The sequence below is a fragment of the Pelobates fuscus genome, chromosome 6 (genome assembly GCF_036172605.1).
Source record: "Pelobates fuscus isolate aPelFus1 chromosome 6, aPelFus1.pri, whole genome shotgun sequence".
Lineage (NCBI taxonomy): Eukaryota > Metazoa > Chordata > Amphibia > Anura > Pelobatidae > Pelobates > Pelobates fuscus.
In genome coordinates this window covers 287,640,232-287,655,686 of record NC_086322.1, presented here as the reverse complement: position 1 = coordinate 287,655,686, position 15,455 = coordinate 287,640,232, and the positions used below count along the sequence as shown (strand labels likewise).

The 15,455-nt window shown below is 39.6% G+C and overlaps 1 protein-coding gene across 2 annotated transcripts in view; it reads left to right on the top strand.

The window, feature by feature from the left end:
* The window catches only part of ASIC2 (acid sensing ion channel subunit 2), a 491,697-nt gene that overhangs the window by 250,412 nt on the left and 225,830 nt on the right, over window positions 1-15,455 (top strand). The window lies entirely within an intron of this gene.

The window sequence follows — 15,455 nt, the reverse complement described above, 5'->3', positions numbered from 1 at the left end:
ACACATTTATAATTTTCTATTAAATGTTACAACCTGATGAAAGTGTAGAGCACACTGGTCAAACACGTTGAAAGCCTACAGTATGTCTTCGATGAGCTCATAGAAAGCTGTCTGACACACCCCACCATGGCCATACCCTTAACATCTTGCTTTGGCAATCCCCAAAGTTGGGAAGTACCACAGTTACTTCTAACAGAAGATTGTGTCATGTAGCTACTACCTCTTTAGGGATATAGTACATATTATACACCCATCATCAAGTTTACAAACCCAATTCATTTCCTGTTGCTGTAATACCCTTTCCAAATGGATTAGCTTTGAACACTCTTACAGGCCATGACTATCCAAAGCCCTTTTCAGCACTTACATGTACCAACTCTGCTGGAAGACTATTCTGCGCATCTACAACCTTTTTGGTTCTGTAAAACGGCGCTCTTTGAACATTCTGTTCTGTGTGACCAGAATAAAGAAAATGTTATCAGGTATTCTTGCCAATATTGGAACGTTTTTAAGTTTACACTAAACCTTCACTAAGCTCAGAATAGCAAATAACTGACAAACTGCACATTTTACGACAAAATAACTTTAGTTATTTAATTTACCTTGATAGTTCTGTACAATTTACGGTTTACTGATTCAACCTGTGTAGCATATTTTATTATATCCCCTGTGGGTTCTATCTGCTAAATAAAATTCACAATCCTGTCATTGAATAGAAAACCCTGATATACTTACTAAATTTTGAATTGAAGTAACCTGGAAACCTACAATGAAATAATTGAGTCTAAAATGGGCAGGGTGCAACCATGGCGTAGTTGGAGTATTTTCCCAAATCAGCAGAATTATTTTGCCTAAGTTTTACAGTTTACTTTCATTCACTACAATTCAACAGGTTTTATTAATAAGCAACTCTTTAACCCCTTAAGGACACATGACATGTGTGACACGTCATGATTCCCTTTTATTCCAGAAGTTTGGTCCTTAAGGGGTTAAATTAACGTTTATTTAACCTGGTTTCACTTATTTCCCTGAAAGAAATTCTAAAATGCTGCCTTATCATAGTTTAACCCCTTAAGACAAATGACGGAAATATTCCGTCATGATCCCCTTTTATTTCTGAAGTTGCGTCCTTAAGGGGTTAAAAAGGAAGCATAGTTTAATAGACAATGAGTTATAGCACTTAGACGTTAGTTTTCATTGAAAAAAAATGCTCCATTTGCAGTTATTAGGATGAATTACGTGAGAAATTAGAGAAAACTTCAAGTTAAAGGCACAGTACAATTTTTCAAAATGCCACTTTTTTTCACCCATCAAAAGAAAGGACTGTACATTGGGGTATTTTCACTAAACAACAAACTACTGATTTTGGAAAATGAATACTTTTTTTTGTAATTCAGCTTTCAGATCAATAAAATTCTTGGATTAATAAATAAACCCCAGAGCTCCAACATACAGGAAACAATCAGTTTTTTTTAGCACAAATGATCACTGCAGAGGGCTTTTTCTCTAAACAACAAGTGGAGGTGAGATGGTGAAGTTGAGGAGATTTTTCACGAAACTATGATAGATGGAGAATTGACGAGGGCAATGCAGATAAATGCTAGACCAAAATAGTTGAGCTGGAGAAATTGATGAACCAGAGAAGTTTTCTATGTCTTCTACTTTGGTCTATATATAATTCATCCTTCCCTTGTCAATTCCCAGTTTTTCAGTCATTTCCAAATTCGTAAATAAATTCCTACCAAATGGCAAAATAAAAGATAAATAGTTTTTTTTTTGTTCCAGCTTAAAATGGCATCTTGTTTTCCAAGTCACTGTTTAGTATATTACGCTCTAGATTAAGACATTTTGCTGTATTACATCTGTGGTCTCGGATGTTTAAACAGTCAGGCAGCCAGGAGGTAACTAATAACTGAGAGATACACAGTATTCTGAGTGGGTAATTAAGTTCCCAGTCCTCCCCTGCACCCGAGTGATTACTCAGTATATTTCATCCAGTGAGGGTGTTAGGAAGGCGGTGAGGAAGATCGGATCACCATTTCGTTCTGTCACAGAATATTTACAGAGAGTTTCTTTTTCATTCTCAAAACTCAGAAGGGATAGATGTTAAGTGGAGATTGGATTATATCTCTCTGGGTTAGTATCCATTCATACATATACCTATCTATGTAAAATCTCAAAATAACTAAAACGCTGGCTTCCTTCTGCTTGGTCGCTGAACAAACGGTCTCTCACTGCATCTGGGGAGACTGTAATGGAAGTCACTACCACATGCAGCGCTGTAATGGAAATAATTAAATAGGACTGGGCAAGTTTAGTAAACCTGTTACTCCCTCTCCAACAGATTGGTCAACCTGTGACTCTCTGTATAAAGGAGAGACCGACCTGTAACTCTCTGTATAAAGGATAAACCGACCTGTAACTCTCTGTATAAAGAAGAGACCGACAACTCTCTGTATAAAGGAGAGACCGACCTGTAACTCTCTGTATAAAGGAGAGACCGACCTGTAACTCTCTGTATAAAGGATAGACCGACCTGTAACTCTCTGTATAAAGGAGAGACCAACAACTCTCTGTATGAAGGAGAGACTGACCTGTAACTCGCTGTATAACGGAAAGACCAACCTGTAACTCTCTATATAAAGGAGAGACCAACCTGTAACTCTCTGTATAAAGGAGAGACCAACCTTGTAGCGGAGTAGAAGTATAACCTGCAACATCTCCGCTGGTAGCCGTAGTCAGCATAAATAAAGAGTAGCGTAGTAATTCCAATCCCATTCCCTAACAACTGGAAGACACACAGTTTGGGGAGTCAATTGAACTTTTATTGAACCACAGCCGGCTTTATACAAATCCCCATGCAAAGGGTTTCCATAATGCATTCCAGGGGTTTTCCCCTGGTGGACCCTGTGGAAAACTGGGAGTACAGTTACATTTCCCAGGATCCTTTTCTGTACTGGAGAGATAATTGCGTAAGAGCAAACCTCTAATTAAATTATCTCTCCGTACAGAACATTACACAATATTTTGAAACATAATAATTTGTATAATATTTATCTCCACGAAAGACACTTCACTGAATAGCTGGGATCTGAGCGCCCAATCTGTCGGAATACCGTTTAGATCTGTTCAGTAGAATAGAAAAGCCATTTGAGTGAAGTTTTGGACCGGTCAGCCACGAGGTGAAGTCCCAAAACAGTTCCAGACAATTGCAGGCTTTGACGGGTCTTCTTTCGGGAGTTCATACAAATGAACAGATGAATGAGCACATTTATAAACTGAGTAGTCGTGTGTCTGGAGGTTGGTGGTTTCATTTAGGCGAACGCCGCTCTGTTTGGACGAATGGAAGTACACGTACGAAAGGGGATGGGAGTCCAGCGGTGTTCGCAAGGTGGAGTGGCCGATTTTAGTTCCATGCACTCGACAACTAAATACCACTGGGCGTTCGTGCGCCAAAATGGCCGCCACCACGTGTTCGTTAATATGAACGGCGACCACCCATCCGACCATTCTGAGTTTGCGGTTTATTATGTTGCAATTTCTTAATTGGAGACACACGATTACACTGTGTGGTCTTCCATTCGGTAGTTTGTATGACTTCACGAACAATATGTCCATGTTCTGTTCATGAAGTCAAACTAGACGAATTAACGTAGTCTTTACACAATGAAGTGGCTAGTTTTGCCACAAACCTGTAACTCTCTGTATAAAGGAGAGACCAACCTGTAACTCTCTGTATAAAGGAATAGCCAGCCTTCATTTCTTGGTATAAAATAGCAGTCAACCTATAGTTTTTTTATAAAGAGCAACTGTAACTCTCTGTATTAAAGTTTCACTTGTACCGTTAATGGGGATTGCTGAATTTCAGCAATATGGTGGTTTGATCCGTTCAAATGAAAAAAGATTCGGGAAATGAATCAGGCAAACCAACGAGGCACCAAATGGGCCATTTAGATAACTGCAAAATATAGACAAAATGTGCCGTTTGGTTCACAGATCAAGCAATAAGAAGTAGCAAATATGGTGGAAAAAAGAGGCGCAATAAAAATAAATCTATATGTGTATATGTGGCAAACGTAACCTCGCCACTGGTTCTTGGAGGGGCCTGTTTGCCAGCCTCCTGCCCTGTGACTATGGCCCCTGTGCTAGACTTTGTTTAAAAACAATGTTTGTGCCTTTTTGGACTTTGAACTGTAACCTTTCGAACTCCCAAAGTGGTTTGAAGTGGCACTTCAAACTCCCGAACTCTCGAAGCCATTCGAAGAGGCATTCGAACAAGTGGCGGCGGCCATCTTGTTTAGTCTAACTCATCCAGCAGTGTTTGGTTGTCGAGTGCATGGAACTCAAATCAGACACTCGACGGCGCGAACACCGCTAAACTCTTGCCCTCTATGGATGTTCGGCTATTTGAATGGGAGTCAAACGGCGTTCGGTGGGAATAAGCTCCCGAACCAGAGACATAGACTAAGTGCCATATGAACTCTTTACGTTCGGTAGTTTGGACGTTACTTTGAATCCCAGAAGCAGACCGTCCGCACAGCCTGATTCTCTGGAACTGTTTTGGGCATGGGACCATGCGTGCGGTCAGTCAAAATGTGACTTCCAGGAAATTTCTGAACCCCTGAACTGATCTGGGTGATTTATGGATATGTTGGTCACCCAGATCAGGGCTATCAGGGGATGTAACATTTGTGGGGATATTATGTATTTTGGGGTACTTTTGTGACTTGACAGAAATGTGTGTTTTTTTCTGCCTGCAGATAATTGATTTAAAGGACCACTATAGTGCCAGGAAAACATACTCGTTTTCTTGGCTCTATAGGGTCCTTGGGTCCCCCTCACCCTCTGGGTCCCCCTCCCGCCGGGCTCTAGGGTGAGGAAGGGGTTAAATACCTACCTTAGATACCTAAGAGTCACGAGCGCATTCAGCCAGTCTCATAGGAAAGCATTATCAATGCTTTCCTATGGACGCTGGCGTCTTCTCACTGTGAAAATCACAGTGAGAAGCGCGGAAGCGCCTCTAGCGGCTGTCAATGAGACAGCCACTAGAGGCTGGATTAACCCATTTGTAAACATAGCAGTTTCTCTGAAACTGCTATGTTTACAGCAGGCAGGGTTAATCCTGGATGGAACTGTCCACCATCAGGTCCATATGGGCATACCCCTTTTAATGGTGCCAAGTGTGGCACCATTAAAATCTATTCCAGTTTACACTCCAAAACTGTGTGTCGTCCTGTTATTGGAGGGCAGGAAGATTTGACTCCTGTGTCTGCTGTTCCAGCTTGCAGAGGATTCAGAGGGGAAAGTCCTTGTAAGGACTGGAGCTCCTAGGACAGTGTCGTCCAGTGCCTGGGGGTGTCTAGAATGAATTCCCCATGTGGCTCCAGGAAGTAGTGGTTCCAGGACCCCAGTCAAGCCACGGCGACTGTGGGCAGAAGTGCTGCGGGTTGTCCCCTGTTTGGGTTGGAATTTGGGAATTCAGATGATCACCACATCGGTCCAAATTTGGACGAATTACAGTTTGGAACATAAATAACCCGTCCCTGCTTTAAAGGAACAGACTGCTTGTAGCTGTCTGCAAATATAAACAAAAAAAGTTAAAATGTCTGCACTCCTTTGATATCCCATCCATTTTCACCAGGAAGTTCAATGAAAAGTGCTGTTTATTGATCCATGGCAGTAAGACAGACCACAAAAATAATCTATGAATTACAGTAAAATCGCATCTACAAACCGTAAAAAAAATACAGGGGGGTAAATAGAAAAAGAAAATGAACTTAAAAAAATGTTATGTGTTACGCATCTACCACCAATGGTTCCTCAGCAGCTTTATTTAGCTAAAGTGCTTTTGGTGCTTAGAGTGTCCCCTTTAAACACTGATCTTTGTAGAAAGTAGCGAGCCAATAAAATAAGTGTATTGTGTTTCAGATGCCCCCAGTGGTCATATGTGACACTGCAGGTAAAACCACAAGTTCAAGTTTCAAATCAAGGCATCCTAATGGACAATTGTCTTATACAAAAGCCTTACTGTGTGGGGAAAAACAAAACAAAAAAACACTAAAGGATTTAAGACACGTAACACACGGACGTTATGTCATAACCAATCAAGCACAATAGTTGCTGGAAAGTGTCTCTATAGAAATGAGGGTTTAACAGTTCTCAGTTCCTGCGATTTCATTTGCGGTCCCACCGGAGATGTATGCCTAGGCGTAAGACAGAACTTGTCTGTACATATAAAGGAGAGATTTACGAGATTTGGGAACTCTCATAAATATGTAAGAGATACCTGTGATGTGCGCATTAAGCTAGGTAATATTGAATCAGAGATCACTAAGAATTTCCTGTTTGTGCACACAGCGAAGTCACTTTAGATCCAACATTCTAAGACGTTAAACCCGGCACAGCTTAATAAGAGCATTTTAGAAAATTCCCCTGCCTACGCAGAAAACACAGGCTAACCCATATGTTGCTGAATCCATGGCAGAAATAGATCACAGGAATACAACGCCGTGAGCGGGCTTATTCACTAAACACTGAATTGTAAAACCTTGAGTGATAAGTGAATAGCCAAATGTAGGTCAACTACAGTTTGTTAATTAGGACGTAAGCACTTAATCGCTCTCAATGCCGTAAAAATGTTGAACGTTTCCAAAAACAACGCAGGCAAAATATATATATATATATAAAAAAAAAAAGATAACTTCTGTAGTGGCAAGGGGGTTGATGTCACTAAAATTGAGGATGTGAAGAAATCAAGGATTTGGGTACAGGTATAAGGTCCCAGGTGGATTTATTGGACAGAATCAGGCAACAGTTTGGCTTTGTATGAACTTGAAATGTTGCCTGTTTTGTTTGAGTCTGGTCGTCTCTGGACTGAAGGCACTGTTTTTAAAATGCTTGTACCTATCCTATTTCTTTTGCCATTATTTTATTTTATTATTTTTATTTATTAAAATTGAGAGTAGCATGAACACAAATTTAGAAGAGAGGAGTGATTGACAAGAAAGAGACACTGTAGGCACCCAGACCATGTCAGCTCATTGTCCCATGTCCCTTAAACCTGAGCATGTATTTATTGCAGTTTCTGAGAAACTGCAATAATCACCTGTGAGGGTTAACTCCTCCCCTAGTGGCTGTCTACAAGGGAGTGGTTTCCGGAGACGAAATGTACCTTTGGTCCGTTATCTGACGCTGGACGTCCTTACGCTCTGCATGAGGATCTCCAGCGTCAGACTTTTCCCCATAGGAAAGCATTGAATAATGCTTTCCTACGGGGAAAAGCTAATGCAAGCGCGGTCATCGCCGCACACACGCATTAGGTCTCCCGTTCAGACATCAGGAGCGTGGGCGGAGCCTGACCCAGCGCCGACGAACCTCGGCGCTTTATTCAGTTAAGTGTCTAAAAGGTTTTTAACCCCTTCAGCACCGTAGGGGGGTGGGGTGCGTGGGAGGGGGGCACTGTAGGACCATATAGTGCCAGGGAAACGGGTTTGGTTTCCTGGCACTATAGAATCCATTTAAATAGAAAGGCATTGTTGAGAGATATCTTAAATGAACACACTGTCTGAAGTGGTTATGGTACCAGGAGTTCCTTGATGCCTCTCCGTCCCATTGTAAGTAGTCAGATTGTGCTAGAACAGTTTAACTGTCTCCACTACTCCTCCTGCTTTCATTGGCTTAAAGTGTCATCGGATCAGTCTCAGCCAATGAGCAAGCCCTGCATCTCCGGGCTTAACTCCACCATAACCACTACAGCATGCTATCATGGTTGTGGTGCTTAGAGTGTTTCTTTAAAGGGATATTCCAAGCACCATGACAAACTATACTGCTAGCATATGCTATAATGCAAGGAGATCCCTGTCCTTATCTCCCTATTCATTTTAGATGTAGTTATCTGCTCCCTGATTTATTTGGGCTCTGTTGCTCAGCCTCTGTATGCAGTAACAAATGCCTTTGTTTATTAAAAACAAGCATTGATGAGGCCCTTTGACACGTTAAAGAATAAAAGAAGCCTTGACATGACATGTGGTATATGCACAGTACAAGAATAGAAAATGAATTGGTTTGAGCACCAGGATTGGATGAAAGTAAATCTCAGCCACTTCCTGTGCTATGTAGAAGCTGCTGAACTGTTGTTGTATTGTTTTATATTCTTTTTATTTATTTTTTTAACTTTCTTTTTTTACTGCATCATTCCACAATCCATTAGCCAGCCGATGGCTCATTGTTTGCTAATTCATACATTTCTGGAGGTTGACATTGTATTTAAATCCATCTTCACTTAGAAAGATCATAGATTATCTAAATGGCATTTGCTTGGCGACCCATTCTTCACTTCTAACTTAATAAATACTGAACTAAACTCTAAAAAAACATCATCTTTGCCGGGCTTTTCTAACTGTCCTATGCACTAGAAGAAAAATTACAAACGTATTGGGAGTAGTTACCTGGGTCCTCCTGGGATAATTAATGTTCTATCCCCTGGTTACCCAATGAAATAGCATCCAGATTCAAATTTAGGTTCGACCCTCGGGACTAAAAACCACTGATCACAAGACTAAGGATACCCAATAGCCAGCTGTTGTTAAACTACATCTCAGATGATCCTCGACTATCATTTGTTGAGCACGCCTGCTGAGAGTCATGGGAGTTGGCTGTCAGAGATTTATGGGTGTTTTAGTCCAACAGCTTGAGGGCAGAGGATAGGCACCTTTTTAGTTTGTCTTTGGCAGTGGTTATTCATCATTGATGTAGACAGCCGTGGCTAATACCATGAAATATTAAATAAAATATTCCCAAAAAAGTTGTAATGATCAGTTTTGTAGTATAATGGAAAAATATATATTAAATGAGAAAATTATAATTTCCTTTGCTTGTTAGTGTAATTATTTTGCAATCGTTTGATTGTAATATATTCAAATGTAAAAGTTAAACGGCATATTACGCCTTTACTAAAACTGCAATGTTTGAGAAATAAGGACACCATCCAATCAAAAATCTGGATTTTGCGATCGCTGGATCCATCGCATTCTATAATTATTCGTGATGCTGTGCACAAATCAAAAAATATGGATTATTTGCCATTTCTGTTATGCATTATTTAATGTGCTAATTATGCTGTTATCGCTGTACTATATACTGTGCTTTGTTTATTTTCAAAATCCCCCCAAAAATCTACTTTCTGGTGACTGATAGCTGCTGCAGCACTTCTTGGCGACAACTGTCTGTGGGTATAGTTTACGTTAATGTGTATGTTGACATTTCTTTTGTAATATAAATGGTTCTGGGCTATGCACCTAATTCAATGACAGACAAATCCAAATCTTTTTTCAATGATCAAAAAACAAATGTTACTTCCCCCCCCCCCCCCCCCCCCACAATATTGTATTTATCACGAGATCTTTTTGGAGAAATCCCATAATTACCCTTAAACAATTCCAAAGACATCTAATTTAGTATAAAAAAAATTAACAGCTTGAAAACATGGCTTTGTTGTTGCAACATGCTGCCTTTAAACATAATGTTTATAACACATATAATTTGTATTTTGTTTCGATTAAACAATGTTTGCAAAGTATAGGAAATGATTTAATGATTCTGTTTCTCTAGGGACAAAACAGTAACAGGTTATATTTAATTACGCAAATTGAAATGCAAGTGTCAAAATTAAGGCAAAAAGAACTGATTTGGAGAAATTCTATAATTAATCTCTTGTCACAGTTTTTCTATATTAGCCATTTGGATTTTAAATCATTAACATTTGAAGATTAGTGAAAAAGTCTTAGGTGTCTGGCTTGCAAGCAAATAAAATGTATCACATTGAAAGAGTTTTAATCTGCGTAAGACATCGGACATATTAACCTAACCTTAGTCTTAAAGGAGTTAAAGAAAAACTCCCGGCACCATAGCAACTTTATTGGAATGAAACTGTTATGGCACCAGGAGGTCCCTGACACTAGCTTATGTTTAGGAGTTGAACCCCTAATTACTGAATCCCACACCGGTTAGCTCTGTCGCTATATCTGCTTTTGTCCAACGCTTGAATCAGAAAAGCCTCGTTCCGGAGCACTGCTGATTGGCTGAGAGCATCAGTTGACACTCTAAGCCAGTCAGTAGCTCACCAATCACAAAACGGCTTGAGAAACTTACATATTTTTCTCTAAGCCAATCAATGGCGCCCCTGTCTGTGGCTGTCTCAGACTTCCTGATTCAAGTCTCAGATAAAAGCAGAAGAGAAGGGTAGAGGTAACCGGCCCTGGATTAAGCAATGGTTTAACCCCGAAAGGTAAGTTGGTACCAGGGACCTCCTAACACCATAACAATTAATTTTTTTTATGCAGTGGTTATGGTTACCTTTAAACACACAAAAAAAAAAAGACAGAAGATGTTTAATGATTAAACCATAAATTGTGGAGAACTGACATGAGAATTGCTAAATTTAATAACGGTAAAAATACCCAAATAAAGAAAAATGCTTGAATTTGAGAATCTCTCTAGTTTGGCCAAACCCTCAATTCCCTGCCTTAAGGACCCCAGAGATGTTTGAGTTTGTTTTGTGTTTATGTCGCAATGCTGTTAACCGTATCAATACACAAATCTCATATTAGATGAGTCAGCTAGCATTATTTAAAAAAAAAAAAAAAATAAAAAAAAAATAAAAGGTACAATGGAAGAGAATGGAAAGAATTATTTCGGATCAAAACTTGGTCACTCATACATGAAAGCCTAAACTTGTTATAAAAGTTTCAATTTTAACAGACAAGGAAGAATAACACCTTTGAATATCATGTCAAGTCCCATAGCTTTTATATATCCATTTGAACGCGTCTAAATGTGCTATTTCACATAAAAGCCTTTTATATTATAGCATTAGTGACCTCTTAATCCCTTGCTTCAAGACTAACAGGCTAGCAGACAGATCAATGAAAAGCACATAGAAGCGTGTGGATAGGGGAACAAATTGGACGTTCGAATTTGTAAAAGTATGAGTCTCTCTGCTTCAGGGGTATTTAAATACTGAACTACAAACTATATTTCCCATTAGCCTTTGCAGCTGCCGTTGGCATTCGTTACGTTGTCGAAGGGCCTTTCTTGCTGTGTGTTTTGGCTAGAAACACTATATTTGCATTCCCCGGTAAAATTATATTACCGAGCATCTCCTCTTTAATCTTATGTGTGTCTTCATGTAATTTTGGTAAATGGTATAAAGTTAATTATACAAAGCTCAGCCTCACCTGCTCAAAACATAGAAATAGCTTAAATCATTGCAATTAATCCACAAAGCCAGAGAAGATAAACACCGAAAAGGCATCTAAACATTTGCAAATATTGCCAGATGCTTCCCTGGGCTGGAATTGTAAAACAAATGATAGCGCCATTGCCGTACTCAACATTTCTCCACTGACAGAACAATGCGAAATTTAAAGCAGATTAGGAATTCGGGCAAATCGGAATACTGATAACGTTATTTTCTACCACTGATCAATGTATTATTTACATGGAAAACATATGTATATGTTTTTTGTTTTTTTGTTTTAATTTTGATGACTTACATTTGAATATTTCAAAAAGATACTCACTAGCCAATTCTAGTTAAAGGAAAGTAATAATTTTTTTATCACTGAAAACGAAATATTATGTGTGTTATAGCCTTTGTATGTAGTAATTTCTATAGCCTACATATAGGTAAACACTTTTACATGTGTTTCCTGAGATACCCTTGCCCTATGGGGGCAGCCATCTTTAAATTCTGTTTGGTCAGGAGCACTTCTTATTTATTCAGATACTATGCAGTAAAGTACGTTTTCAAGTTGCCAAAATTCCAAAGAGGCTCTAAAGCAACCAATTAATGTTTTCGTAAAAAATATGTAAGGCTGTCTGAACTTTCTCATCCCATCTAAAACGCAATCAAATAAAACAACGAATATCCTTTTTTACCCTGGCTATAACACATGAGTAGATCTTGCAGATAATGAGCAGAAAATGATCCATACAGGTTATATTATATATTGACACATTTTTGTAATAATATAGTAGAAGGACCACTATAGTGCCAGGAAAACAAACTCGTTGTCCTGGCACTATATAATCCTTAGGTCCCCCACATCCCCAGGGGTTAAAACCCCTTCAGCCACTTACCTTAATCCAGCACCGGACTCCCTCAGCGCTGGTGACCACTCCTCCCTCTTCGACATCAGCTCCCGAGTGGAGCCAAATGCGCATGCTCGGCCAGAGCTGCGCGCACATTAAAACCGCCCATAGGAAAGCATTACTGAATGCTTTCCTATGGATATTTTGTGAGCTCAATGCGATTTTCGACGAAGCTGCTACGTTTACAGCAGGCAGGGTTAAAACATGGGGGACCTTGCACCCAGACCACTTCATTGAGCTGAAGTGGTCTGGATGACTATAGTGGTCTTTTAACTTTCCATCTTCCCATGTTACATTCCTTTCCTACTGCCTGGTGCTGTTACCTATTGACAGCTCTAGAAGACAGAGGAATATTCAGATCTATCCTTTAAGGTGTTCAGGATCTGACGATCCAGATCAATGTTGTTACTGTTTATACAGCCCTAGCCCGCACCTCCTCTGACTGGGAATCACACAGCGTGCATATAAAAAAGGTTTCATTTTAAATCAGATGTTAACTTACTTTAGGCGTTTTTTTCTTCTGCTCTATAAATTGAACTATAACACACTGCAGGTTCCTGCAAGGTCTAGCAAGCTATTAACAGAGCAGGAGATAATAAATGATAAATTAAACAGAATGTGCAATAAGGGAAGTATAATCATTGGATCTATCTTTATAGGAAGGCTGTGTAAGTCACATGCAGGGAGGTCTGCCTAGGGCTGCATAAACAAAGTGATTGAACTCCTAAATGGCAGAGGATTGAGCAGTGAGACTGCAGGGGCATGATCTACACACCAAAACTGCTTAGTTAAGCTAAAGTTGTTCAGGTGACTATAGTGTCCGTTTAACTGTACTAATGATTCGGGAAAAATTGAACTATTTTTTTTTGTGAAGAATAGAACATTTGTAATTTTTCCATATAAACAGAGCAAAATTGGCCATAAGGCGACCCTGGGGCCGGATCCATTAGTTTGCTTGGCCTCATTATCCATCCCTATGTAAAGAATGAAGTGGAGGGCCGAAACTGGTAGCCTGCTCCGCGTCCCGTGGTATCCCAGTCTTTCTCCGTGGAAATAAATCCCCCCAAATTAAGTTTTAGCCTTTTGTCACTCCAGACATATAATACATATTGGATATGAAATGTTCTAGTACCTCTAATGGTTTTATGCGGTGGATTAATTTTATATAAAACGCCCGCTGACTCTCAGAAAGCCAATTATTGGCTTGTTATGTCCCTGTTAAACTGCGAAATTGGTCCAGATAATATTTTTCAGCAGATGTTTTTTCCAATACAAAAGAACTTTTGATCACAATGAAGTCATTTTATTTGATACATCTTGATCACTTGCTACAGAGACGTTTTCTCAAACCGTCATTCCCATTTCCCCAGTCATAATAACATTGCTATGTCATTTTTTCTGAAGCTACGCAGGACCTTTCATAAAGATATTGTTCAATTTATCATGGCAATAGACTCTTGCTGTGCATTTGTAATTCACTAAATTGTCTCAGTTTTGTGTATGCTGACCAGTGATGATACAAATGACATTATCTACAATATATGTTAAAGTGAATCTGTCAGCTGGGGGAAAAAAAAGCAACATTTTGTTTTTCCATTTTGTTAATTATTTTGAAGCCATTTCCAGCTACTCCTGGCTTCCTCTCCCTATCTGGTTCCTCGTCTTCTATATTTTTAAGTTTTTTTTTTTTTTCGATAGTTAGTCAAAAGTAGTGATGTCCCGAACAGTTCGCCGGGAACCGTTCGCCGGCGAACATAGCGTGTTCACGGTCGCGAACACGCGCGATGTTCGGCCCGCCCCCTATTCGTCATCATTGAGTAAACTTTGACCCTGTACCTCACAGTCAGCAGACACATTCCAGCCAATCAGCAGCAGACCCTCCCTCCCAGACCCTCCCACCTCCATGACGAATAGGGGGCGGACCGAACATTGCGCTATGTTCGCCAGCAAAAGGTTCCTGGCAAACTGTTCGGGACATCACTAGTCAAAAGCCTATCGTTTAAACTGGGACTAGGAAAGCTTGACAGAGCTGTGGTGTGATCAGGAAAGATTAAAATGTATTCTTAGACATCCGAAATTCATTGTTTGTTTCAATGCATTGATTGCAAAACTAGCTCAGCAGGCTTTTGTAGATAACCAGCAAACCTTCCTCCTGTCCTAGCATTCTACAACTGGCTACTTGTATCCTGATTTTGGAATGCTCATTGGACTGTGATGTCCTATTAACAGGTGCATTTTGTTTTATTTTGTTAAGGACAGTTATTCTTAGATCGCCGAATGAATTTTCCCATCTATCAGGGTTATTTCGGAAAGTGAGAATTGTCAAAAACTCTACGTGAATTCAAGTTCATTTTAAATTTAAGACCAAAGTAGCAGAGCTGGAAGCATAGCTGACGTGGAGAATTTTTCCAGTTTGACTATTTTGGCCTTGAATTCCACATTCACGTCGAATTCCTGGCAAAGCTTGCTTTATTTAACAAACCTGTACATGTTACGTGTCTTTCATTCCTTGTTATTACTTGACCATTGCTTCTAGAGATTGGGTCACGTACGGTTCCATTCTATACCTCCAGACCCCAGACTTTGGCAGGGACTACATAAATACGTTCCGTGCGGTTCAAGATTGTAAACTTGTAGACTTGTGTCTGTCAACATCATTTTATCTGTCATTTACATTTTGTTCTGTATAAATTAATGTGCTTCAGAATATTTTGAAGCTACGTAAGTACTAAAAATCACAAATTATTAATAAAAAAAAAAGCACTATCTGGTATAACTAATCCTATGGCAGATGTTCGCTGCTTTCCTGGCCAGTAAGGTAAGCCTAATCGGTGATATGTCTACCATTGCTGTTAACATACGACTTCCACATTAAGCCATATGGATCCATTTAATTTAAGAAACGCAGCAATCAAAGCGCTAGAATTGTATGCAAATTGGCGTAACAAAATGCCAATAAGAGGAGGCATGTCATTCGTAACAACATCAAGGGTTCAAAACCAGATGGCAAACGAGACTGATCGAGAACGTAATGACGAGAAATCTCCTGCACTTCAAATAATATCCACTGTCTTTCAAAACGAGAATGAGCAGCTCGTGGCTCTCCAACTGTTATTGAGCTACTAATCCAATGGTTTTTCTTGCTGAGAATCACAAGAGTTTCAGTTTCAGATGGAAACCAATACATTGCTTATCTATTTCACAAAATGCTAAATACTTTAGAAAGTTTTGATGTGCCTATTTGCATAATATTTAAGGAGCACTCCAAGCACCATAACCACTACAAAGCACTCTAGTAGTTATGA